At 47.4% G+C, this 27,605-nt stretch overlaps 1 protein-coding gene across 8 annotated transcripts in view; it reads right to left on the minus strand.

Annotated features, from left to right (window-relative positions):
- The window catches only part of ZHX2 (zinc fingers and homeoboxes 2), a 179,120-nt gene that overhangs the window by 41,540 nt on the left and 109,975 nt on the right, over positions 1-27,605 (minus strand). For 3 of the 8 annotated variants that reach the window (XM_027972932.3, XM_060393695.1, XM_060393696.1), the window contains one exon: positions 2,690-2,846. The exons of the other annotated variants lie outside the window; for them this stretch is intronic. The gene's annotated coding sequence lies outside the window, so the exon portion shown is untranslated. The remainder of the gene's footprint in view (positions 1-2,689; positions 2,847-27,605) is intronic. 8 annotated transcript variants of the gene reach the window in all.

Consider the following 27,605-nt stretch of genomic DNA (forward strand, 5'->3'; position numbering starts at 1 on the left):
CAGAGTCCCTTTTGGGATCACTACCACGGGCTTCTCTGGTAGCTCAACTGGTAAAGAATCTGCCTGCAATGCAAGAGATTCCAGTTCGATTCCTGGAGAAGGGAACAGCTACCCACTCCAGTATTCCGACCTGGAGAATTCCATGGACTGTATAGTCCATGGCATCACAAAGAGTCAGACACGACTGAGCGACTTTCACTTTCATCATGGAGGTAGAATTCTTACCCAGTCAGTCCTGGGTGGAAGGGCTCTAGAAAAGTATGGTTTTTCTAAACAATTTAAGCTTGAGAAAGAAGCTATAGGGTTCCCTACTCTTCCAGAATTCCCCTTTTACATTTTCTGAGCAATTTTGCAAGCTGCTGCTCTTTAGTAGAAAATTACCAATCTGTGTGTGTCCGCTTTTGCCAACAGCCCAGTCCCTCCTCTCCGCATCAATGAAAATAACAGTAACAATGGTGCTGGGAATCAACATCCTTCAGATCCGGAACACTTCTACCTGTGTCGTTGCTCAGGAGCTGTTAATCCTGAGGAGGCGGAGCCGGAAATACTATAGCCTCTATTTCCTCAGGAGGCCCCTGAGGCTGAGATTTCCTTCCGTGATTGTCTTAGAACCTTCCTTACACAAGCTTTCTGCTGTTCCCTTCCTGTTGTGCCAACAGGGGGTACAGCGCTGAGCCAGTCTCCTGAATTGAAGTTTGAACCCAAGCCTGATCTTTCTCTTGCCCTTTTTTTTTTTTGGTGGGATACAACATTAATTAATTATAACCAACTATGTGGCATCCATAGCTTCCTATGTAGTTAGATCTTTATGGCAACTGCTATACGCTATAAATCTGTGTGAGAAAGAGTGTGTGTTATGGGTGTAAAGGATAAGAAACAATATACTTAGTGGATTTTTTTTTTTCACATATGATGGGCCTGTTTTTGAGATTTCTTTTTGTCCTTTTCCAAAGGAGTTTCCAGCTGACAGTCATGAGGCTCCAACATGCTCTGACCCTGGGTGTGGGAGCTTGGTCAAAATATTTAAAACATGCTGATGAATATCAAGAAGCAAAACCCTATATACAAATGAGAAATGGGGTTATTTCTCAGCTGATTGAATGGGTCAGAATGGTCACTGAGCATTGGTTGATGAAATATCAGCACGCTCACAGGAGAAGAAATTTTAAAAAATTGAAGGCTCAGTGTCATGAGTGGTATTAAAATGAAAATTGTTAAAATAACATCTTGTTCGAGGGACAGAGCATTTCAGAGAGAAAAGGATATCTCAGTTTTCTCATTTGTATCATGGGGATAATAACTGAAATTATCCCCCAGACAGTTGTTGTGAGAATCAAATAATAAGATCAATCAAAGAAAAGCATAATACAGCTTGGTGTATAGAAAGTATTCAGTGTATTCTATCTAGTTAATTAGAGAATAAAAACAGAAATAGCAAAAACAGTAACAATAATAATAGGGTGTCTTGTTGCTTCCCAGGTGGTGCTAGTGGTAAGGAACCCGCCTGCCAAGCAGGATATGTAAGAGATGCGGGTTTGATCCCTGGGTTGGGAAAATCCCCTGGAGAAGGGCCACTACAGTATTCTTGCCTGGAGAATCCCATGGACAGAGAAGCCTGGTGGGCTACAGTCCTTGGGGTTGCACAGAGTCAGACACAACTAAAGCAACTTAGCACACATCTAGTTTGCAAACCCAACTTGTCGCAAGCCAAGATGATCATGTGGCTTCCTCATTTTCCTCCTGTGCCGCAGGGCCACCAGACTCTGTCACTCATGCTGGTGACACAAAATCATCTCGGCTACTACCTCCGGTGTCATCTGTCCTGTGTGTGCCCAAGGCATGTTACCCTAGTTCATGAGTCTGTCTCTCTCTTTCAATTTGAATCCAAGCTCTATCATTTGTTTGTAACACCACAGATATTTACACACTGGCCCAAGCCATCATCACACCTCTTCTAGATTGCTGAAATGGAATGACGGTCTTTCCTTCCGTGGTCTTCCTTATTCCAATCTGCCTGTGCCTTCTGCCAGGCAAAGCTCCCCCAGTCTCTGATTTTACTTTCTCTCTTATGTTAGTAACAACCAGTCTGGGTTCCCATGCTCATGAGTCCCATTCCAACTTGTCTGATGCGCGTTCAGGGTCCTCAAGGCTCTAACCAAAGCTCACACACTCTTCGCCCTGCAACCTCTGCCCTCAGCAGGCTCTTTACATCCCTCCCACCTCCCAGGTGGTTCAGCAGTAAAGGAAGAATCCACTTGTAATGCAGGAGACGCGGCAGGAACCATGGGTTCGATCCCTGGGTCGGGAAGACCCCCTGGAGGAGGGCATGGCCACCCACTTCAGTATTCTTGCCTGGAGAATCCCACGGACAAAGGAGCCTGGCGGGCTACAGTCCATAGGATCACAAAGATCTGGAATGACTGAAACAACTTAGCGCGCACACACACACCAGAAGCTAGGAGATAGGTCTGGAACAGATCCTTCCCTAGTGCCTTCAGGGGAAGCATGACTTCAGTTTTCTAGAACCGGGAGACAGAAAGTTTCTACTGTTTTCAGCCACCGCATTGGTGGTACTTTGGTGAAGGCAGTCCTAGGAAACTAGTACCCTACCCAAAGCAGGAACAATCTCACATAACCCTCCGAGCAGCCAGCTACCCTGAAAGGCGCCCTCTCTGAGCTCCAACTTCACCTGTGACCAGGGATGTGGGTCCTGCCTTCTGGTTCCGCTCTCAGGTGCCACCACCAGCTTCTGAGACTCTCCTTCGAGCGCAGGCAGGCAGTGCTTTTGTGGTAGGCACTGCGGCAGGTCACGGCTTCCCAGGTGGTGCTAGTGGTAAAGAATCCGCCTGCCCATGCAGGAGACATAAGAGACGCAGGTTCAGTCTCTGGGTGGGGAAGATCCCCTGGAAGCCCACTCGAGTATTCCTGCCCGGAGAATCCCATGGACAGAGGAGCTTGGCGAGCTACAGTCCCTGGGGTCACAAAGGGTCAGACACGACCAAAGCGACAGCATGCCCGCCTGCACTGTGGCAGATTAAAGACGGCCACACGCTCATCGACACGGAGAGGCGGGGTTCGCGTCCCGTTCCTGTTCCCTTGAACTGGGGCTGCTCTGTGACTGCTCTGCCCAGTAAAATGTGACACTATGACAGCTCTGGGCCGGGACCTTTAAGAGGACATGCGGTTTCTGCTTCCTCCCCCTGGGAGCTCTGGGCCACCACGTGAGAAGTCTGACTGCCCTGAGGCCCCCATGCTGGGAGGAAACTCAAGCTACCCGAGGAGAGAGAGACACGCTCTGTCACCCCCCACTGTTCTAGCCCCATCATTTCAAGTCCTCTGAACCAAAGCCCCAGATAGCATGGAGCAGAGCCGTAACTGCTACACTCTGAACCTCTCACTCAGAATTGTGAGAGACAATAGATTTCTGATTGAAACTGTTAAGTTTTGGTGCATTTTAAGGTTTCCCTGGTGGCTAAGATGGTAAAGAATCCGCCTGCAATGCAGGAGACCTGGGTTCAATCCTGGGGTTGGGAAGATCCCCTGGAGAAGGGAAGGCCCACCCACTCCAGTATTCTGGCCTGGAGAATCCCATGGGCCGAAGAGCGCTGTGGGTTACCGTCTATGGGGTCGCAAAGAGTCGGACACGACCGATCGACTAACACTTTCACTTTTAAGGCAGCAAGAGTTAACCAGAACAGAGGCAGGCGCAAGATATCAACCAAGAGTGTGAGAAGGTGCTCTGCATCGGGACCTTGAGGCCAGGAAATAATTTTAAGAATGACCACAAGACACCAAGGAAGGCTTGAGGTTGAGCGGGGGGTCCGCACCTCCTGGACCACCCGGCTGGCTCCATCAGCAGGATGAGAGACACAAGTTCACCTGCCCCCTCTGCAGCCCCCAACAGTCCCCGAGGCAGATAGACAATGTGACTAGAAGGCAGGAAAATCTCTTTTGATTAAACGCCGCGGGTAACAGCTCTGTGTGGGCCACCGTGCTAGGAGCTTCATGTATGATTGTTAAACTTCAAAACATTTTGAAAGTAGATGTTTTACCAACATGGGAATTGCAGCTCAGATGCTCATGACAAACTCAGAAAAACATGCCCTAGGACCAGAGCTAGCCCAAGGCAGGGCTGGGGTTCAAGACTTGGAAAGAACCCAAGGGGGTCCAACCTTGGGCAACCTGACACAGGAAATGGCAGCGGGTAAGAGGAACTGGAGGAAGGTCTTTATAATAAATAAAACAGAGCCCAGTTTTTTGAGAGGCACCCCTGGAAATGCCTGCCACATCCTCCATTTGGCCAACACAGAAGATTCCAGCCACCAACCTAGAAATCTCGAGCAGCCTCCCAGCCTCCGCGGGAGCCATGGCCATGAAAATGCTCTGCCAGGAGTCTTCTGGGGGACTGAGAGTTTGACACTGTATAAACCCTAACATCTGCTGATTTGGTAAGTGGATATATTTAGTGGTGGAACAGTTTTTCTCCCAGTTTTGTAACACTTAAAAAAAAATCCTGCTTGTCCTATTTTTTTTTTCTTTTTTTCCTTTTCGTTCTTTCTTTTTTTCTTCATAAACTCACAAGGGATGTTGCCATTCTTTCCATAGCAACACTCTAGGATACTGACTTTGCTTTGCTGGGAGAAGTCTAAGTTGTCCCCCAGGAGGAGGGAGAAGAAAATGCCAGGCTGGGGTGGGGAAGAAATGGCTGGAACTCCAACACCCCAAATGAAGACAGAAAAGGCCTTGAGCCATTTTAGTCCTAAAGGCTACAGTGTCATCCCAGCTCCTGCCCCATCCTGCACTGAGGGGTGCCTCCTGCGCGTTCAGGGCCGGTTCTGAAGTCCCCTGTGTATCTCTTAAAGGAAAATGATTCTGACAGTTATACCATTCTTTCCAAAGTGCTTGCTGTTGTTCAGTTACCAAGTCGTGCCCAACTCTTCGTGACCCTGTGGACTGCCACATGCCAGGCCTCCTGTCCCTCACCATCTCCTGGAGCTTGCCCAAGTTCACATCCATCACATCAATGATGCCATTCAACCATCTCATCCTCTGTCATCCCCTTCTCCTCCTGCCCTCAGTCTTTCCCAGCCTCAGGGTCTTTTCCAATGAGTTGGTTCTTTTCATCAGGTGGCCAAAGTATTGGAACTTTAGCTTTAGCATCAGTCCTTCCAATGAATATTCAGGGTTGATTTCCTTTCAATGTGTTTTTTATCCTTCTGATGATGGGAGGGAGGTAGCTTCAACTAGGTAACAACCTGTCATCATAACATCAACTTGTCTCTCCATTAAAAAAAAAAAATTTCACTTTTTATTTTTGACTGTGCTGGGCCTTTTTCGCTGTGCAGGCTTTTCTCTACTCCTGGAGAGTGGAGGCTACTCTCCAGCTGCGTGCGTGGGCATCTCATTGTGGTGGCTTCTCTTGCTGCAGAGCACCTGCTCTAGGGTGTGTGGGCTTCAGTAGTTCCGACTCCCAGGTTCTAGGGCACAGGCTCAATAGTTGTGGCGCACGGGATCAGTTGCTCTGCGGCATGTGGAATCTTCCCAGATCAGGGATCCAACCTGTGTCTCCAGCATTGGCAGGCAGATTCTTTACCACTGAGCCACCAGGGAAGCCCTCAGCTCTCCTTTTTAAAGGAAGGTGGATCCAGACATTTGGGGAAGGAACGGGAAAACCAGTCCATGCTCAAGGGCACTGTGGTCCCCACTTTAACGCACACCACGTCCTTTTATCCTCACAATGGACCAGTGGGGGGAACGCTCTTATCTCCATTTCCTTGAGGAAACTCTGGATCTGAAGCCAAGAATCGGAAGCTGCCACGACTAGGGAAGGCTCAAAAGGCCCAGAGCCGGATACACATTACTATCATGTATCATGGATGTGGTACTCTTTGGTGTGCCTGCATGGAGGTGCGCCTTGGCCTGAAGGCAGAAAAGCTGGCACCTCCTATCAAGGATGACAGGGCTTAAGCAGGTCCATTCTGCCCTTGTTCTTTCCAACATGACCTTCTACCTCTCATTTCTATTCTCCAAGGGGCTGCAGTACTGAGTGGAAGAGCACGTAGGCGGGTGTGTGCCTGGGAGTCATTAAAAAAATAATACTTTCAGCGAATATATAATGATGTGGGAACATACTCATAAAATGTTAAGGAAAAAATGAAGCTGCAATGTATTGTATGATGCCATTTAAGTGACCTCTGGAAAAGGCAAAATTAGAGAAAAACTAGTGGTTTTCAGGATATAGGGTAGGGGGTGGACTAAAAGGGGCACAAAGGAATTTTGGGGGTGATAGGATTGTTCTATATCTTGAATTTATCAAAGTGGGTTTATCAAAACTCAGAGAACTGTTCATCAAAAAGTGTGAGTATCACGGTATGCAAGTTGTACCTTAATTTTAAGAAATGGCCCCCCAAATTGCAGCTACATATCAGTATATGGGGCTTCCCAGGTGGTGCAGTGGTAAAGAATCTGCCTGGCAATGCAGGAGATGCAAGAGATGTGGGTTCGATTCCTGGGTTGAGAGGCTCCCTGGAGAAGGAACTGACAACTTGCTGCAGTATTCTGGACTGGGAAATCCCATGGACACAAGAGGCTGGGGGGCTACAGCCCAGGGGGTCATGAAGATTAGGACACGACTGAGCACAGCAGTATATACAAAAGAATTCCAATTTTGTGTTAACACACACAAACATGTAAAAACATGCAGATGATATTAACATGGGTTGTCTATGAGCTGAGGGCATATTCATGATTTTTAATTTTTTGTTTTATACTTTTTCCAACAATTTCTATGACAACCTAGATTGTGATCTTTAGAATCAGAGGAGTGGTTTTATTTTGTTTTAGGAGAGAAAACATGGCTGAAATAGTTTTGGAGTCAAGCTCCATTTCTTAGAAGCTGTGTGACTTCAAACAAGTGGGGTGATAAACCTTTGAGCCCATCCTTCTCATCTGTAAAATGGGATAACACCATTCTCCTCAGAGGGTTGTCGCTATGATCAAATGAGAAAATGGCTGCAGACGTACTTTATAAACTGAAAGATGCAGCTCGACTAGTAATCACTGCCATCCTCTCATCTTTGAGAATGTCTTTGATTTCTTAATCTGGTGGTTTTCAAAACATGATGTCATTACATATTCATGCTAGTAAGAGCCTGAAGTTAGCATATGACTTATTTAAAAAAAAAAAAAAAAGGAGTACTTCATATGTAGTGAGTACTTAATAAATACATGTGGAATGAATAAATGGCATGCTGCCCTCCACGCGCTGTACCAGAAAAAAACATCAAACCACGCCCTTGCTCACCCACTGCAACTGAGAAAATCTCCTAAATGGTAGATCGATACTCTGTACTGATTATGAATTCAGCACGTTGCTATAACTAATGGCACCTATAGGATGTGTAAGATGTACACCCCAAGCAGCTAACCATCTAAGTAGAGTGAGGTAACACTTGCAAAGGTGTAGCAGATGGTAAGGAAAAGGACTTGGTGAAGGGAGATTAGCATATAGGGCAGTGGTGGTGGGGAGGGGTTTTCTCCTGGCTAGGTGGGACTACAGCTGAACCTTGAAAAACAGGAATGAATGGAGGTGACGAAACGAGGCTGAAGGATGTTCCAGACATTTGGAGAAATTTGGTCAAGCTTTGACTATGCTTATCTCTTGCTTTTATAAATAAAGCTTTATTGGGACACAGACAGCTAGGCCCACGTTTGCTTTTACCCTTCTAAGGAGGATTTGAGTGGCTGCAACAGAAACCCTCTGATCCGCACAGTCTAAAATATTATCTGTCCCTTGCCAGAAAAGGTGGGTTGAGCTCTGGCCTGGGCTGAGACGTAGAGGACTGAACGAACAGTGGTATCTGCTGAGGACCAGGTGGCAAGGGATCTGGATGTAACAGAGGAAGTTGAGATGGCAGGCAAGGAAAAGACGGGGCAGGGAAGGTGCTGAGGGAGTCAGATGCCAGGACTGAAGTTCTTGTTTCTAAGGAAGAAAAACAGCTTCGCTAAATTTGGTGGGGAAGGAGAGGTTTGGGGGATCTGGACCAGCCGACAGCCAGTCCTGGAGGGGCCTGGTGGTGACGGCCTCCCAGCCAAGAGTACAAGAGAGAGAGGCCTACAGTGGCTCTGTCATCCTGCACAGGGCAGAAGAGGCACCCCAAGAATGAGGCTGAGGGGGTGTGGAGGCGGGCCCTCCCCACCAGCACCCACCCACGCCCCAGGTGGCTACAGCTCTTTCACGAATTCCAATGCTGTCCTCTGAGCTTGGGGGTGTTGGAGAGGGAAAAACCTGCTTCTACAAGAACAGGGAGGACTGTCAGGGGATAAAAGACATTAGTCAGACTCCAGCTTTGTTCTTTCCTCTCTGGTTCATTCATTTCAAATGCCTTGAATGAACTTACTCCTTCACTCTTCAATTCTACTCCCCTTGAATTTAGCTCCCATCCTCCTATCTCCATGAAAATTGTGCTCAAAGTAAATGATTTCTTAAGGGGTACACCCAAGCATCACACAAGATCCTAATTTTGTCCTCAAGGTCTGTTGCAGGGCCTGGTGTGCATGGGTGCCTAATAAAAATGTTGGCTGAACCCCTGAAGTGACAAGGGTGGGTAGGATACAGTTCCTGTCTTGGGGACCGTGTCCTTCCCAGGTCTGTTACCTCATCTGTAAAATGGGGATGATAGTGGCTCCTTGCTCCCTGGAAGAAAAGCTATGACAAACCTGGACAGCATATTAAAAAGCAGAGACATTACTTTGCAGACAAAGGTCCATCTAGCCAAAGCTATGGTTTTCCCAGTAGTCATGTATGGATGTGAGAGCTGGACCATAAAGAAGGCTGAGTGCTGAAGAATCGATGCTTTTGAACTGTGGTGTTGGAGAAGACTCTTAAGAGACCCTTGGACTTCAAGGAGATCAAACCAGTTAATCCTAAAGGAAATCAATCCTGAATATTCATTGGAAGGACTGATGCTGAAGTTCCAATACTTTGGCCACCTGATGTGAACAGCTGACTCATTAGAAAAGACCCTGATGTTGGGAAAGTTTGAAGGCAAGAGGAGAAGGGGACAACAGAGGATCAGATGGTTGGATGGCATCACTGACTCAATGGAGATGAGTTTGAACAAGCTCTGGGAGATGGTGAAGGACAGGGAAGCCTGGTGTGCTGCAGTCCAGGGGGTCACAAAGAGTCGGACACAACTGAGCGACTGAACAACAACAACAATAGCATTTACTTTATATGATTGTGAGGATTAAATGAGTTTAACAAGAGTCACTTAGAACAGAGCCTGACTCAAGGCAAGAGCTCAAAAGAATACTACAAAGCTACAAGAATCAAAGCAGTATAATACCAGCACAAAAACACAAACATAGATCAATGGAACAGAACAGACAGTCCACAAATAAACCCTGGCACTCATGGTCAATTAATCTGTAACAAAAGAGGAAAGAATATACAGTGGAGAAAAGACAATCTCTCCAATAAGTGATGCTGGGAAAATTGGACGGCTGCATGTAAAAGAATGAGATTAAAATATTTCTTAATGCCACATACAAAAATAAACCCAAAATAGATGCAAGGCTTAAATGTAAAATTGATGACCATAACTCCTAGAAGAAAATACAGTGGAACACTCTTTGATATAAATCATAGCAAATTTTTTTTTGGATGTCTCCTAAAATAAAAGAAATACAGCAAAAATAAACAAATGGGACCTAATTAAACTTAAAAGCTATTGCACAGCAAAGGAAATCATCAATAAAAAGAAAAGACAGCCTACTTAATAGGAGAGAAAACTGGCAAATGACATGGCAATAAGGGGTTAAAATTCAAAATATATAAACAGCTCATGCAACTCAACACCTAAAAAGCAAACAACCTGAGTGAAAAATGGTCAGACAGCCTGAATAGACATTTTTTCCAAAGAAGACACACAGATGGCCAACAGGCACACATAAAAAGATGCTCAACATCGTTAATCACCAGAGAAATGCAAATTAAAACCACAATGAGATACCACTCACACCTATCAGAGTAGCTATCATCAAAAAGAACATTAAATAACAGATGTTGGTGAGGATGTGGATAAAAGGGAATTCTAGCACAGTGTTGATAAGAATGTAAATTGGTGTAGCCACCATGGAAAATGGTATGGAGGCATCTCAAAAAATTAAAAATAGGCCAGGGATTAAGAGGTACAAATAAACTACAATGACATTTTGTACAACATGGGAACATAGCCAATATTTTATAATAACTGTAAATGGAGTATAACCTTTAAAATTGTGAATCATTATACAGTACACCTGTAACTTACATAATATTGTACAGCAACTATACTTCAATCTTAAAAAAACACGGAACTATTATATGACCTAGCAATTCTACTCCTGGGTATATAAAAAACCCCAAAACACTAATTTGAAGAGATACATGCTCCCCAATGTTCATAGCAGCACTATTTACAATAGCTAAGGTATGGAAGCAACTTAAGTGTCCATCAACAAATGAGGGGTTAAAGATGTGAGATACATGTATTAAAAAAGAATGGAATTTTGTCATTTGCAATGACATGGATAGACGTGGGAGGTATTATACTTAAAGAAATCAGATAAATATCATTTATATATGGAATCTAAAAAATACATCAAACTAGTGAATATAACAAAAAGAAAGCAGACTCACAGATACAGAGAACAAACCAGTAGCTACCATTGTGTGTGTGTGTGGTGGGGGGGGGGGGGGGGGAGCAAGACAGAAGTAGGCGATTAAGAGGTACAAAAACTATGTATAAAATATACAAGCTACAAGGATGTACTGCACAAACAAGGAATACGGCCCAGTATTTAAAAATTGTGAATCACTGTGTTGTACTCCTGAAACTTATATAATATTGTATATCAACTATACCTCAATTTTTAAAAAAAGAGTTAGTGGATGTTAGTCATTAGTTTTATTAGTATAACCTGGATGGGCCCAGATATGAGCAGTGAAATCCTGATGCTTATGAAAAGTTAAACAAGTAAAAGGGTGAAATTATTTCCATTGAAGGGATCCAGGAAGCCTTCAGAGTAGAGGTTCAGTGTGCGGGGTTTTTAGAATGCTGTGTCTGGGGAGAATCCTAATGGCCTCTCTGGGCAGAAACTGAACTGTAATTGATTACTGATGTCTGCTTTGGGCACGGAGAGCACAAGGGTGGTGGCTGTGTCTCCTGGGCCCGTATTGTTTGTTTTAGGATTCAGACGCCTTAGGGCACATTTGGACTTCTGGCAGGACATTCTCGCTAATAATGTTTTGAATTCTAAGAACCCAGAGCTGTTTGGGAGCTAATGTTTCCTTAGGGAAGGCACATACCCTGACTCAGGAACATCGCCTGAGTCATCAGAGGGAAATGCAATGTAACTGCAGCCTGGTGTCTGATCTCTGTCAGATCGTCCTCTGGCCCAGGTTACAAGGATCCAGGCCTAATTCTGAGAGGAGGGGACAAGCGAAAACTGAGAGTTTGCTCAAGAAAAATCTCTGCGTGAAGCAGCACTGCTAGGGCCTCGTGACAGAATGTGACACGTAGGGTGGGGCTGGATTCTCCTCGTCACAACGGAGTTCACCGTGGGGGTGGGACGGTGGTGGTTTGGGTGTTCTGTCAGCTGCTGTGGGGCCTCAGAGAAGCAAGAAGAGGAGGCTCAACTCTGGCAGTGGGGTCACAGCAGTTTCTTGGAGTAAAGACTATCACGTCTGCTGAGGGTCCCAGGAATAGTTCAGTTCAGTTGCTCAGCTGTGTCTGAGTCTCTGCGACCCCATGGACTACGGCACACCAGGCCTCCCTGTCCATCACCAACTCCCAGAGTTTACTCAAACTCATGTCCATTGAGTCAGTGATACTAACCAACCATCTCATCCTCTGTCATCCCCTCCGTCTGGTTAGGGGCCTGGAGATGCTCGGGTGCTGGAGTCCCACCACAGTGGGTGGGGACAAAGCCTCACGCGTGGGGACCCAAATGTGAGCCCAGGGCTGGGAGCCCTGAGGAACACAGGTCATGGTTAGACTGCCTCCGAGCCCACAGAGGAGGGAGGTGCTAGCTGCCTGGGGTGGGGGAGGAGGTGCTGGAAGGTTCCACAGAGACCAGGGTGGAGCCAGGTGAAGGTGAGGATGGGGACCTGGAGAGGGAAGGGCATGCTGAACCAGGGAATGCGTGAGCCAACGCACCAAGGCACAGAAGGAAGGCTGGGCCCAGGAATGGTGCGGATTTGGGTGGATTGGGGTCTGGAGAGGAGTGCTGGGGGGAAGCTGGAAGGGGCTGGGAGTGGTGAAGGCCGAACAGTAGCATGAAGTCGAAAAGCAAGGACTCCGCCTTGGTATTTGTTGCGTTTCCTATTCCTAAGGACAGAAGCCAGCCCTGAGGGAAAGCTCCACGAGAAAATGATTCAAAAAGAGGAAAAATGGATGGAAGGAAAGCATCCGGATTGAGGAGAAGGTAGAAGCTCCCCCTCCCTTTATTGGGAGCAAAACGGGAAGGCAACCCGGGTTGGACTTTTAAAGGAAAAGAAACCTGACAAGCAAGATGATGAGCAAATAGAGCAAAGAAGAAGGGTGTGGTGTGCAGGCACGCACATAAAGCACAAGCGTAAGAGACAGGTTGTATTCTCAGCCCTGAGCCTCAAAAAAGTACCTCTGGGTTTAAAAGAGAAGAAAAGCACCAGAGCCCTGCTTCCCTGGATTGAAGTGAACAGCACAAAGCAATGGGATGATTAGAGCCTTCCCAGGATGCAGTGCAACTTCCTCCAGGCGCCAAGGGGGAAAGGACCCCTCTTAACCTGGTCCCTGGTGCTCCCTTCTCAGCCTCCGAGGTTCAAAGGGATGAGGCTGGAGGATGCGCAGGCCAGGTGGCCCTGCCCAGCAGGGCCGCAGCCACGAATGGGCCTCCTCTCCTTGTTCTCGCCTCGTTGCCGTCTTTGGAGCCTCGCTGAGAAGGACGGGAAATGGGGCCAAACCTGAGATGAAAGTGCCTGTCATCTTATAAAAGAGCCAGGCGGAGGCTCTAAAAGACACAGAGGAATCGGCACCTGCCATTTGCACTTCAAGGCAGGCGGTTTGAAACCCACCAAAGCAAGAGGCCTGACTGTCCTTCCCCATCAGTGTGCCAGGGCTCAGGAGAGCAATGGCCCCAAGGACCAGAGGGTGCTGGTCGGTCGGTCATGTATCCCGTGGGCTGCAGGAGGATGAGGAGGAGAGGCAGGTAAATCATCGAAGCCCCAAGCTGGAAATCCACATTTAGGGGAGCTGAGACTTAAAAACCCATCACCTCCATTCCTTGCCCAACACCGTATTTATCACTTTCCTTGGCCTTCAGGCCACAGAGTACAATGGGGAAAATAAGCCACTACCACCAGTGAATCATTTCCCAAGGCATCACAAAATGAGACTCTGCCAGAAATGAGAAAAGAATGAGCCTGCTTTTGATGGGACACAAACGGAGGCCTTGCTGCTTTTATTTGCTATCCCGAGAAATTCTGCAGCCCTGCTAGAACCCGAGGTTTGCCCAGGCTCCTATTAACCACCCATAACCAGGAGAGGGAATGTTTTCCCACAGCAGAAAGCCAGGAAAGCAAAAGCAGGAAGAATTGGGTGATTTTCCAAGCAAATTCCCCAAATGATCAGTACAGGACCTCTGACAAATTTCTGACAAAGTCATCTTCTATTTTCCATAAACGATCTAGGAGGAGTCTTGGGGAGATCCACAAGCTTGAAGAGAACATGTTGTCCTTTCCGGCTGTAAATCACTATGATGGTGGGAGAGGCCTCAGGGACCACAGGAGATAGAGCGAAGTGGGAAGAAGGCGGGGTTCAGAGTCACGCACCCTGATGGCATGACACAGCTGTGTTCGTAAGATGTGGCCTCTTGGTTACCCGCTGTACCTCCGGCAAGGTGTCTGCATGGAGAGGGCCCCTGAAAGGGAACTGGAAGGCCTGAATGCTCTCCCTAGTGTCATCCCTAACAGGTGTCACTGCATCACCTGTAAGGCATGGGCACTGAATAGGATGAGCTTTCAGGATTCAGCTCCAGCCCCCAGGGCTCTGAGATGCTAACAGCTGGTTCAAGAAAGGCGAAGAGGCAGACTCCTGGAGACTCAGCAGGAAGTGGGGGAAGGGTGCTCAGTAGGTGCACAGTCATGGCTGCAAAGAACCAGCTACAGCAAACTCAGCCTAGAGTTAGGTTTCAGGAAGGCAGGGAAGAAAGCAAGATGCTCCCCTTTGGGAAAAACATTAAAATATTTGCCACAGGATCCATCATAGAGAGAGATGTGCCTCCCCATAAAGATAGAGAAGTTTCTCTGGGAACAAGTGAATTGTAGACTCTGAACATCAGAAAAATCTAAGAAAAGATGAAAAAGCTTAGACAACAAAGCAATAGGGAGAAAACCACTTCTCTAGGAGCTGAAGGAAGCATCTGAATTAACCTGTAAGGTTTACTAGGAAGCAGAGAATTGTAAGAAATCGGTTGCAAGTTTTAATTAGTTGGGGTTTTGATAAGTGGCGGATCTTAGAAGCAGTAAAATGCCAAGTGATGGGCCTGAAAGGGCAGGTCCCAGGAACCAGGGACAAGGTGGGCATTTCGCTCCAGCAGTGGCATATAATGAGCTTGAAACTAGGCCAGGGCTGAACTGGGGCTGCAGGCGTGGCTGAGAAATAACCAGTGGGGCCCTTGTGCCTGTCAGTCGTAGACAAATGCCATCTGCTCTGGCTGCTGCCCGCTCGGCCCCCTTCTCTCTCTGTTTTACCGTTTGCGGTTACGGTGACCTGGCTGGTGGGAAGAAAGGGGCTTTAGTGTCCTTCTGTCTCTGTCGCTCAGTACCTGCTGCCGTGTTGGCCCGGGCAGCCTGGCAGAGAGCTGGCTGCCAGGAAGAGACAGCAGGTGAGAGCAGGCGCTCCCCAGAGTTGTTTGCTGGCTTGCCTTCTTCCTTGCCAGCCTCCCCTGAGCACCTCCGAGGTGTCAAGGCCTGTGCTAGGTGCTTTGACTGATAATAAGCGATCTTTCCCTCCTGTGTTCAAGGAGGAGACAGGTTAGAAGACAGGCAGAGATGTGACAACAGATTATGTTCTGTGGATGAAGAGAACAGAAAGGAGTATCGAGCAAAGAATGGGTAGGTTCTGCGGGGGTGGAGTTCAGTAAAGGCTTGCCCCAGGAGCCCACTGAACTCATTAAGGTCATAGTTAACAGGATGGATTCACCCGTGGACTTGGAACTTGCTGGACTCTATGCACTATCCTTCCTATCAATAATTGATAGTGTCACAATCTTTCTTTTGTTATTAAGAGGTAGTTGGCTCAGGAAAGAACCATGAGTGACTTAAAGCACATGCTCTGTGGTCTGTGAGCAAGACCAAGCCAGAAGGGCACCACATTCAGGCCCCACTGCAGATTCTGCCCAGACCTCTCAATTAGTGCTGTCCTGTCAGTCCTCTGAGTGTAGGTTGCTCAGGACACAACACCTCCCAACACCTTGCTCTCTGCTGGCTCCCATCATGGAGGGCAGGATGAGAGCCACACGACTGTTGAAGAACTTCCTCACCTGCCTGACTCCTGGGAGTCTCACCCCTGCCAACAAGTCTTCTAGGCTCAGCTAAGGCTGTGGATGAATTTTTTCCCTCAAAACCTACCTAGCTCTGAGGCAGACAGGCTTGTGAAAGCATGATCTCTGGGGGCAGGGAGGCTACTGAGAAATAGTGGCTAGGCTTCGGAGATGGGCAGAACTGAGTTCTAATCTGGGTTTCTGCCATGCAAACATCTGTACGTGAACGTTCACAGCAGCGCTATCCTAACCATCAAAAACAGGAAATGTCCATCAACTGATGCGTAACAAGCAAGATACGGTCTTAATCCATACAATGGGGTCCTACTTGGCAGGAAAAAAAAAGCATGAAGGCTTGGCATGTGCTGCAAAACATGATGCTAAGTGAAATAAACCAGTCACAAAAGACCACGTAACTGTATGACTCTATTTGTAAGAAATGTCCAGAATAGGCAAATCTATAGCAACAGAAAGCAGATTAGTAGTTGCCAAGAGCGTAGGGGGAGGGAGGCCTGGCGGAAAGGAGGGAATTGGGAAGTGATTGCACAGGGGTACCAGGTTTCTTTCTGGCGTGATGGCAATGGTCTAAAATTGTGCTGGGGGTGTGCAACTCTGGAATAGAATAAAACCTGCGGGCTGGTGCACTGCACCCGGTGGATTACACGGTATGTGAATGGTCTCTCAATAAAGCTGGTATCTTTACACCTCTTCCTGGCTCCCACTAGACTAAGGCTGATGAAAGACCTTTCTTTTGCCCGTCTCTGTCTTCTGAGGCCCTGGCACATAGTAGATGCCTTTATATTTGCTAGTGAATGAATACAGGGCCTTGGGCAAGCCCCTTAGGTTTTTTCAGCCTCAGTTTCTGCATCTGCGAGATAAGACACCTCTTGCCAAGGGCTGCTGATTAGGAGACAGGCTCTGGAGGCTGTTGGGTCTGGGGCACACAGCTGGGCTGATTAAAGGGTGGTCCCTGGATTTGCGACCATTGACTAGGCTACACAGGCTCAGTCCCTGCTATTGGGAATGCTGTTTCCTAGCCACTCACCCAGCTCTCATCACATATCCATTCTTAGAGCTCAGTGGCCACGCTGTCAGACACAGCAGCCGGCAGGCGGCCGGGAGTCAGCTTGTAAGAGGCTGCTCCTGCGAGTGCCCCAGCCAGCAGGAGGCTGGTGGACACAGCAGACAGCATTTGCTGTTTCTGTCAGGAGGGGCCTCTGACAGCCTCTCCCAGACTGTCTGTCGCTGCTGGTCAGGGCTGACGCCAGCTCTGAGGCCACACTGCCCATGAGCAGCACACGCGGAAAAGGCACAGTATTTTCAAAACAGTCAGCTGCCTGAGGGTCAAGGCTGTGGGCATGGAAGCCAAGACAAGTGCAGAGACTGCAGAAGAAAGGAAAATGCTTGCTTCTCTTTGAACAAAGGGCCCTGCGTTTTCGTTTCCCCCGGACCCCACGAATTATGTAGCTAGCCCTGCCTACTAGACTGATTTCACACCTACTTGGTGAATTGTGACTGACAGTTTGAAAAACACTGTCCCAGAGAGCTGACCGAACTGCAAGCTTTCCTCCAACAGACTGACGTTTAGATCCCAGTTCCACAGCGAGCTGGCTGTGTGACCGTGGGCCAGTCACTCGGCTCTCACCTTTTGTGTCTTCACCTGCAAAACCAGGATAAGGATAGGATTTACCGTAAGAGTCGGGTGAGGCCTGACTAAACAAGGAAACAGGCAAGGGCAGTGCCCTGGATTTAAGAAAGCAAACGGTAATGGTGATTGCTGCCCCCTCCGGTCTTTGGCCTGGCTCTGATTTTTCTCACTTTGAGTCACTTCTCTAAGGAGAGGATTTCCGAGCTGCGTTTTGAGGTGCAAGCAGGAGTTTACCAGGTGAACGAGAGAGGGAAGGAGAACATTGGGCAGACAGGCTGTAGAGCAGAGGTTCGGAGGCGTGGTATGTTTAAGGGAAATGGGAGCAGACCACTTTGACAGTGCGCACTTCTGGGAGTGGGGAGGTGAGCCACTGGGAAGCAGGGTTCGGGGGAGGGGCGGTGGGAGGGGCTTATCCTGGGGAGGCGGGCCTTGGGCAACATCGACTCACCTGATAGCCAATGAAAGCAGGGAGGGCTATAGACCTGTAAGCACAAGAAACCCCTGTGCTTTCCAAGGTCACCCTGGCTGTGGGATGGAAGAGGGATGGAAGAGGGTAAAACCGGAGGCTTCAGAAAGAGGCTAGGCATGAGATGCAAGGCCCTGCCAAAGAGAGGGACAGTAGGGCGGAAAGCTGGGGTTGACAGCTCACCGAGGAGGTCTGTGCGAACGTGGGAGGCGATGTGAGTGGAAGCAAGAGGGAGGAGAGGTCTAGGAAAGGGTTACTGAATAAGAAGGATGAGTATTTAGTCTATTTTTAGAAACCTCCAGGGATGCAAAGTCTATACATGAACCTAAAGAGCAATGAATAATCACAAAGTTTTTAACTTTTCGAACTCCTTTTGGCTACCAAGCCCCAATCAGATAAACTTTCTTTAAGCTTGCTGTGCAGGTGAGTCCTAACCGCCACTGGCTCAGTGCCACAGATTTCTGGAACAAGGTAGAAGACGTTTTCAATTACAGAACAAGTTAGAACTAAGTGACATCTGTGGAAGGAGGAAACCACCAAGGAAGATTGAAAACGTGGTGGATCCACTGCCCCCTGGGCAAAGCACGTCTCCATCTGCCAGCGGAGTGCAGGTCAGCCTGGGAAGTGTGCTCAGAGCACAGAGGACCAATATCGTGTTAGTTGCTCAGTCATGTCTGACTCTTTGCGGCCCCATGGACTGTGTAGTCTGCCAGGTTCCTTTGTCCATGGGATTCTCCAGGCAAGAACACTGGAGCGGGCTTCCAGTGTTAAAGCAGATCAGACCAGGAGCCAAACATACTTTTCTGAAAGCAACGCCAAGAACGGCCTTCTTTTTTGGAAGGTGTGAGTTTTCTCTCTGCTTTCTCACTTTGCAGTTATTACCCTAGCTGCAGCCATCACCGGCAAGCGGTTTTTGTGTTTAATTGGGGTATAGTTGCTTTACAATGTTGTGTTAGTTTCTGCTTTACAAAGACAGGAATCAGCCATATGTATACATACATCCCCTCCCTCTTGGACCTCCCTCCCACCCGCTATCCCACCCATCTAGGCCACCAAGGCGCACTGAGCTGAGCTCCTTATGCTACACAGACCTTCCCCCCTAGCTATCTGTTTCACACATGGCAGTGCACATGCGTCAATCCCAACCTCCAGGTTCACCCCCCCACCCCCACCACTGACAAGTGGTTTTTAAGTACTCTGAAAAATTAATTTTGGAGCCGAAGTCTCTGATACTTGAGTGCCAGTTAGGTGTGAGGCAGATCCTTCTTACAGTTTAAGGTCAAATGAAAAGGATGACAGTGACAATGAGAGTTTTCCATGTGGACAGGGCTGTAAAGTTTACACAACACTCCTGTCTCATTTGTGTTCACAACAGCCCTGAAGGATCAAGGGGGAAGGACTGCCATCCAATTTCACCCACGGAGAACCCGCACCATCTGTGAAAGGAGTTATATGGTCGCAGGGCGAGTATGGAGGGAGGTCTGGTGTCTTTTGCCATCTGTCCTCCCATCACGCTGTTAACCAGGGAGACCCTAAACTGTCTGGAGAATGTGTCTGTTTGAGAAATGCAGCAACAGGGATTAGAATTAGTTTGGTGGGGTTTTGTGGGTTTTTTTAGATTTTTTTTTTTTATGTGGACCATTTTTAAAGTCTTTATTGAATTTCTTATAATATTGCTTCTGATTTATGTTTTGTTTTTTTGGCCATCCTCAGCTTCCTGACCAAGGATAGAACTTACACCCCCTGTATTGAAAGGCAAAGTCTTAACCACTGGGCCATCAGGGAAGTCCCTAAATTAGTTTGGTTTGGAATTAAAAAACCATGCCATACTTTGGTGATGCCTTTCACTGGGCTCTATGCTGAGGAGGCTGGTATAAAGGCACTAACTCAGCTATGTCTTTTGAGTACTCAAGATCCAGGCATTTTATGTAGCTTTGATTTCATTTACTTCTCACAGCACCCTATGAGATGGGTGTCATTATGGGGAAACATCCTCTGACCTGACGTGCAAGCTCTGGGCATCCATACGTAGAGGCTGGGCAGTTTCAATATAGCTGCACGTCTGTCATTTTTTTCCCAACACTCCTGGGAGGTTTCCTGTTTTGAGGAAATTGAGGCAAAGAATGGTTTAAGCAAGTTGATGATAGACCCCTAGGATGGGAGCAGCCTTCATGCTCTGTCCTTTTTAGTTAAAACCATCTTCAGTTCTTTGGGACTTCCTTCGTGGTCCAGTGGTTAAGAATCTGCTGTCCATTGCAGAGGACATAGGTTTGATCCCTGGTAGGGGAACTAAGATCCCACATGTAGTGGGGTAACTAAGCCTGAATACTTTGGAGCTCATGCGCTACAATGAAGATTCTGCATGCCGCAACTAAGATCCAATGCAGATAAATTAAAAAAAATTTTTTTTCAGAATTTTTTAATTTCACCAGCAACATCTGATCTTTCTGAAAATCTAAATGATAACAAGAGTGTTCAGGGGAAAATGATCCTCCACTTCTGCTTCTCTATTTCCACTCTCCCCCCCACCCCCCAACAGAGCTAACTGCTTTTAACGGTTTGATGTCTATCCTTTTCCCAAGCACAAACACACCCACACACAGATTATTTTTCACAAAAGGGATTGCACCAGATGCATTACTCAGCAACTTGCGTTATTCACGTCACCACGTATCACAGTTACCATTCCCCATCCACACGTTAAGAGTAATCCTTATCCTCCTGGCCAGATTTCATCATCTGAAGGTAGCATACGCCACTCCCCTATGGCTAGACTCTTGGGTTGTCTTCAGTTACTCACGAATTCTGCACTGAACATAGTTGTAAATGTAACAGATCCCTGAGCTGTAAGCTCTCAGTAAACATTTGCTAAATTTTTAGCTTCCTTATCTAGCTTTATTTAACCGATGGCTTCTATTCAATTCCTGTTGTGTGTCAGTGGCTCAGTCGAGTCCAACTCTTCGCAACCCCATGGCCTGTAGCCCGCCAGGCTTCTCTGTCCATGGAATTCTCCAGGCAAGAATAGTGGAGTGATTGCCAGTCCCTTCTCCAGAGGAACTTTCCAACCCAGGGATCGAACCCTGGTTCCCTGGATCGCAGGCAGATTCTTTACCGTTTGAGCTACAGGAAAGTCTGTATTCAATTCCTATTGCTACCACTCATTTCAAAGAGCTGGAGTTAACTATGTCTCAGACTCTCAGCCATACTGAAAACTGATTACGTTCATGGTCCACTGGTGATAGTTACCTAATCTAAGACTGAATTTGGGTTTATATAGATAGGGCTTCCCTGGTGGCTCAGATGGTAAAGAATCTGCCTGCAATGCAGGAGACCTGGGTTCAATCCCTGGGTCAGGGGGATCCCCTGGAGAAGGAAATGGCAATCCACTCCAGTATTCTTGCTTGGGAAATCCCATGGACAGAGGAGCCTGGCAGATTATAGTCCATGGGGTCACAACAAGTCAGACACAACCGAGTGACTGACACACATAACTTTATTTTTAAACTTGTAAAAATTAAAATTTTTAAAATTTTTGGCTGTGCTGGGCCTTTATTGCTGCATGCGGCTTTTTCTAGTTGTCACCACAACCAGAGCGGCAGGGGCTGGTCTTGTTGCGGTTTGCTGGCTTCTCATCGCGATGGCTTCTTCCGTTGCAGAGCACAGCCTCTAGGCTCATGGGCTCAGTAGTTGCCCCATGGCGTGTGGGATCTTCCCAGACCAGGGATCAAACCCATGTCCTCTGCATCGGCAGGCAGATTCTTTACCACTGAGCTACCAGAGAGGCCTGCCACTCGGTTTTCTAACATAGGCTTTTCTGCATGCCAGGCATTTTTCGAAAAGCCTTACATGCATGAACCCTCCAAACAACTGCGTGATGTACCTACCATTTCTAACAACCGCCTAAGGTAGGTACCCTTTCTACCTCTGAGGAAACAGAGGCACAGGAGACCATGCAACTTGCCCACAGTTACACAGCTAGTATGAGCAGAGTTGGATCTGAAGCTAGGCCACGTGGCAAAGGACCATTATGTCATGCTTGCCTGACTCCTCCTAATAGACCTAAGCCTCTCTAGGGATGGAGCTCCATCTCATTCATGTTAGTATCCTTACCAGCTACCGTAGTACAGGCACACAGTAAGCCTGAAACACATGTTGGATCATTTGGATTCCCTTGGGAGGGCAGTCCACTGGCCACCTACCCTGTCCCAGCCATATACTGAGTTCATGAAGTCCCTTGAATTCACAGCTGATCTAAAGTAGGTTGATGCCAGGCTGCAGGCTTCTCATTTTGTTTCATGCACAGAATACAAATTCAAGGGGGTATAGAGCTATGAATAATTTCTACTGAAGCAGACTTTTTCCATCTGGGGACCTGCCTTTTCAAGTAACTTGGATCCTTGAAACAGGAGGCTGGCAAATGCATTTTTAGCACCATTTTCTGAGTCCAGTGGTGACTTGAAAGGCTTATCAAAGTGGGATGAAGGCACCCACATAACCCAGTGGTTCTCCCTGTGGATGAGTCTGTCCCCCTGGAGGACGTCTGGCAACATCTGAAGATGTTTTTGGCTGTCACAACAGTGGGGGTTGGACGGCACCACTGGTATCTAGAGGGTAGAGGCCAGGGGGACACTGCTTCATCCTGCAATGTGAGGATGATCCATCGTGACCAAGAGTTAGCCAGCCCCAAATGTCAATAGTGCTGAGGTTGGCAAATCCCAATGAGCCAAGCGGCCCCCAACCTGCATGCAGAAGAGGCTCTAAGAGGAAGCACTGCTCAACAATTAAATTAGGTTTTATGAGACTTTATTCCCAGAGAGCAGGCATCAATCACTGGGGAAAAAATAGAAGGGCGCCTTCTATGCCAAAGCTTTGTTTGGGCGCACATTCTGAGACAGTACTTTGAGAAGTAAGGTCCTAAGGACCTTCTACCATGAAGCCACCAGGGAAGCTTATTAAAATGCAGATTCCAGGGCCTCCCTCAAACCCACTGTATTAGGCTCTTTTGGTGAGAATATGAGGGATCTATGGTTTTAGGACACCCCAAAGTCATTCGTGTGCACACTGACATTTTTCTTTCATTCTTCCAGAAATAGGGGAGATAAATTGGGGGGTGGGGGAGGAGTGTGGCAGACAAGACCATATGCGTGGTGGTTTTTAAAAAGTTAACTAAAAATGCTCACATTTGAGCGTGGTTCCTCTAACTTCAGTCATCTGCACCACACTGTCGTGCGTTATGCCCTAGACAAATACCACCCATTGTCTTTTCTTAATAAAAGAAATTGTTTTGCATAAGTCTAGCATCATTCTAAGCAGTAATACGTATCACAACAGGTTACAACATAACACAGGTTATCTTTTTTCCTATTACTCTTGAGAATATATACCTAACCATAAAAATGATCAATATCCATCCAGGTCACTTAAAATCAGCATGCGGTACATGTAAGAGGCAGTGCCTTATGGCAGAGCAATTACTGTCTGCCAGGAGAATGCTGATAACAGTGCCTGCAAGCTCTGTAAGGCAGACATGCACGGCTTTTCATTTGGAACCTCCTTTTCAGGCATGGATGGCAACCCGTGATGCTTCCTGGAAGAGGAGGAATAGAGTGGGCGATGGCGTATGCACCTGTCATGACACTGTGGCCTCACCCACAGCTGCCAGCTCCCGTCTACGAGCCTTTGAAAACAACCAACTTAAACCCAGCACGGGCACAGAATGAAGGACCAATACATTTCGAGCCTCAGAAACTGGAACCCACATGTGTGATGAGCAGAAATTATGCTCCAACCCTAAACTGGTGTCCACGATCATCTTTCCATTCCCAGAGTGCCCCCTGCTTTTTAGGGGGTGGGGGACAGAGGGAAAAGCCTGATACACTGAAGGCTACAAAACAATTCATGTCTCTGCAAAAAATCTGAACAAATATCCACTGTTTTTCACCGACATCTTTTCCCAAAAAGCCTAAACTTGACACAATATTAGTTTTATCTGGGCTCTGCGCCCAGCCCACCTTGCTACAAACGCAACAAATACTGTACAGAATTGAGTGTGCCTATACTACCTAACACCACTTTATTTTTGTCTTTCCCTCCAATTTGCATCAAGCTGGCGGCATAATTTCCACCTCAGGTGAAAGCTCTTTGCCTTCATTATTTCCTACTTGAAATGCATTGATCTTCCATGTAAGTCAGGAGATGGGGAAGTGGCATGGGAGGTGTGACTGCAGAATTGGGTTAAGAGGAGGGAAAGACATCACATTCTAGACTCAGGTAAGACGGATGCAGAGAGAGAAAGAAGACATGTGAGAGCATTTCTCTTCGGGGACTCAGGCAGGAGTGGTTCTGAATGAGGCCATGAATGGACACCCTCTTGCTCCAGCCTCATGAGCCTTGTTATTTAAGCAGCTCCTCTCTTTGTGCTGTTGGAAACCATGCCTGTTTGGTTCCAACCAGAAAGACAAGGCAGGTTATGAACAAATGGTTAACAACTAGGCTGCATGTGGTGAGGGCAGATTCTTACTCCCGTCGAGCAGGAGTGGGGGAGAAAGTCAGTGCAAATGTATGTCAGGAGTCTGGGGAGGGAGGTCCAAGAGAGGGGAGATATGTGTATACTTATGGCTGGACGGCATCACTGACTCGATGGATGTGAGTCTGAGTGAACTCCAGGACTTGGTGATGGACAGGGAGGCCTGGTGTGCTGCGATTCATGGGGTCACAAAGAGTCGGACACGACTGAGCGACTGAACTGAACTGAACTGATAGCTGATTCACTTGGTTGTATTTCAGAAACCAACACAGCACTGTAATCAACTATGTGCGTAATGTATGCTTAGTTGCTCAGGCGTGTCCAGCTCTTTGTGCCTCTGTGGACTACCGCCTGCCAGGCTCTTTTATGCATGGAATTTTCCAGGCAAGAATATTGGAGTGGGGTACCTTTTCCTGCTCCATGAGATCTTCCCGACCCAGGGATGGAACCCGCATTTCCTGTGTCTCCTGCATTGGGAGGTGGATTCTTTACCACCCTGCCACCTGGGAAGCCTAAAAGCAACTACGGCAGTGGTTGGTGGTTTAGTCGCTAAGCTGTGTCCAGTTCTTGCGATCCCATGGACTGTAACCTGCTAGGCGCCTCTGTCCATAGGATTTCCCAGGCAAGACTACTCGAGTGGGTTGCAACTATACTGCAATTAAAAAAAAAAAAATGTACGACAGGGAGAAGTGCTCTCAGTGCTGTGGGGGAGGGTTAAGAGGCAGATAAGAGGGTCCATGTAGGAGGTACAGGAAGACTGTAGCTCAGGGCAGGAAGATAAAAATATCCAAGATGCTCCCAGCCCTCCAGCCCTCTGGGAATCTGGAATTCCATGAGGGTGTGGCTGAGAACCTGCACTCATAGGGTTTGGTACTTCGGACCGGGTAGGGATTTGGTACAGGTGTGCTGAGCTGGTACAGGTACAGGCTGTTCTGTGGATGGAACCCCTTGACCTTGGACACCCAGGACTTCTGTAAAATTGCGACACGATCCACGGAGTGAGTACTGAACAAGTCTGTGCAAAACCACTGCTCAACTGGAAGAATGAGGCTGGGAACAGGTTCTATTGGGCAGGGGCAGGTAGCCTCAGGACCAGTTTGCCTGGGCGTGTGTCCTGGCCACTCTCTGGGGAGTCACCTCCATGAGTGACGTGGCTCCCCTGCACCTCGATTTTCTCATCTCTGAAAAAAGATCATGCTACGGGAGTCTGTCCCACAGGATCCTTGTGCAGCTTTAAGGGAGTTAAGACCGGAAAGTGCAGAGAACAGGGCTTGGCACACAGAGCGCTAAATAAGTGTCAGCTGCTCTCACTTTTCTGTGGGCAGGACAGATTGGGTTCATTTAGTCCTACTTAGACTAGAAGCAAAAAATGGCCTACAGTGTGCAGCCTGTGATACAGGAAGGCAGGGAGGAAAGAAATCCAGAAGCAGGTTGATCAGGCTCAGTTCTGCCTTTGACATTGGGAATTCAAGCCTACAAACTCCACTCTTTTCAAAAGAGTTGACTAAGTATCTTTTCATCCATTTTTAGATCCTTTTCTAAAAATGAAGTTAGTAACATCACTATTACCACGATGGACAGTAGCACTTTTCTACTGATGGTTAACCACTACCATCACCATCATCACCTGTCCCTGAGGCTTTTTCTACTGTCTCCTCATCTCCCATTTTTAAGTTTTCTTGGTTGTTTAGCAGAATGAAAAGAGCTTTGGAATAAAAAGGACCTGGCTCGCTAACTTCATAGCTGTGTAGCCTTGGGTGAGCCACGCCCCTCTCTCTGAGCTTCAGTTTCCTCATCTGTAAAATGCATTTCTGATAACAATTGGGGATGACTACACGAAGTGCCTGGGAAGGGCTTGTCACATGCATGGAGATGCTGAGTACACGGTGCTTGTTGTCCCAGTGCAGATAAGTCAGTGGGCACCCATTGCTGCCATCCCTTGGAATGAAGGTCCTGAAATGTACTGTTCACTTGAAGAGGATGGGCAGCCATGATGTTTCATGAGTTTAGGCTTCCAGGTTGAGCAACCTGAGATCTCAAAAAAGCCCAAACGTGGCCTTGCAGTGACTCGACCACCACACCTGGCAAGAGAGGGTTGTTCACCACACCTGTCCTCTGCACAGTGGATGGGACCTGTCCCTGCATCTAGACTGGTCATCTCCTGGTCCACACTCCCAGTTGTTCTGGTTAAACAGAACTGACTTGGGTTTGGGACAGGGGGTTTCGCCACTGATTAGCCTGAAGGAAAAACAAAGTCTTAGTTCTTTGTCAGGAAAACACAAAAATCCCTCCACGAACGAGGCTGTGTCCTGGAATGAGAACCTGCTCTTTAGCTTTCTTGTTCTTTCAACAATCTACTTCAGTCAATGGAAATGAAATTGCTCCATTAAATTTCTAAATGTTGCATTAAAAAAACAAAACAAACAGACAAAATAAAAACCTCCCAGTCTGAAGGCTATAAATCCCACACTGAACAGTGGGACATGACGTTTTCCAGAAACAATAGACTTGATTTTCAGAGTAAGAAATGTAATCATTAGGACCATCTCAGAATATCAGGGTTTTGCTGCACTTTTGAAGGAAAGAATAAAGCTACGGTGCTGGACAGCAGGGAGTCACAGTGGTTACCACTGGAACAAGATTACTTAATTCTAGTGAACAACCCTCTCGGTATGTACTGTATTATTCCCATTTCATAGATGAAAAAACTGAGGCACAGTGAGATCAGTAACTTGCTGAAGGTGATATATCCAGTGTATTTTTTAAATTTATTCATTTATTTATTTTTGGCTGCACTGGGTCTTCATTAACACGTGTGGGCTTTCTCTAGTTGTGGTAAGCAGGGGGCCACTCTCCTTGTGGAGCACAGGCTCTAGGGTGCAAGGGCTTCAGTAGTTGTGGTGCATGGGTTTAGCTGCCTTGTGGGATCTTCCTGGACCAGGGATTGAACCCATTCCCCTGTACTGGCAGGTGGGTTTTTACACTGAGTCACCAGGGAAGTCCCAGGACATCAGGTTTTAAAGCATGTTCCCATATGCTGGCTATTTGAAAGGCCATCCAACCTCGTTAATTCCTCTCCAACTCACTGCCATGGAAACAGACTCAGAGGGGTTAAACAACTTCCCTGAGGTCACACCCATTAACTCCTAATCCCCAGGCAGTCCTCTCCTAGACGTCCTGTAATCAAATCTGTGCAAGCCGGGGGAGGGTGGAAGGAAGCTTCAGACATAAACAAAATTCTCTCCTCTCCTAGCACTGTGCTCAGACCTGGGGAGATAGTCCCTCACAGCAGAGCAGGGACTGGCTTCAGAGCCAGCCAAGTGGTGCTGTGACCCTGCCCAAGTGACTGACTGTCTCTGAGTCTTGGTGTCCTGGTCTATAACATGGTGTAACAGGTGGCG

The sequence above is a fragment of the Ovis aries genome, chromosome 9 (genome assembly GCF_016772045.2).
Source record: "Ovis aries strain OAR_USU_Benz2616 breed Rambouillet chromosome 9, ARS-UI_Ramb_v3.0, whole genome shotgun sequence".
Classification (NCBI taxonomy): domain Eukaryota; kingdom Metazoa; phylum Chordata; class Mammalia; order Artiodactyla; family Bovidae; genus Ovis; species Ovis aries.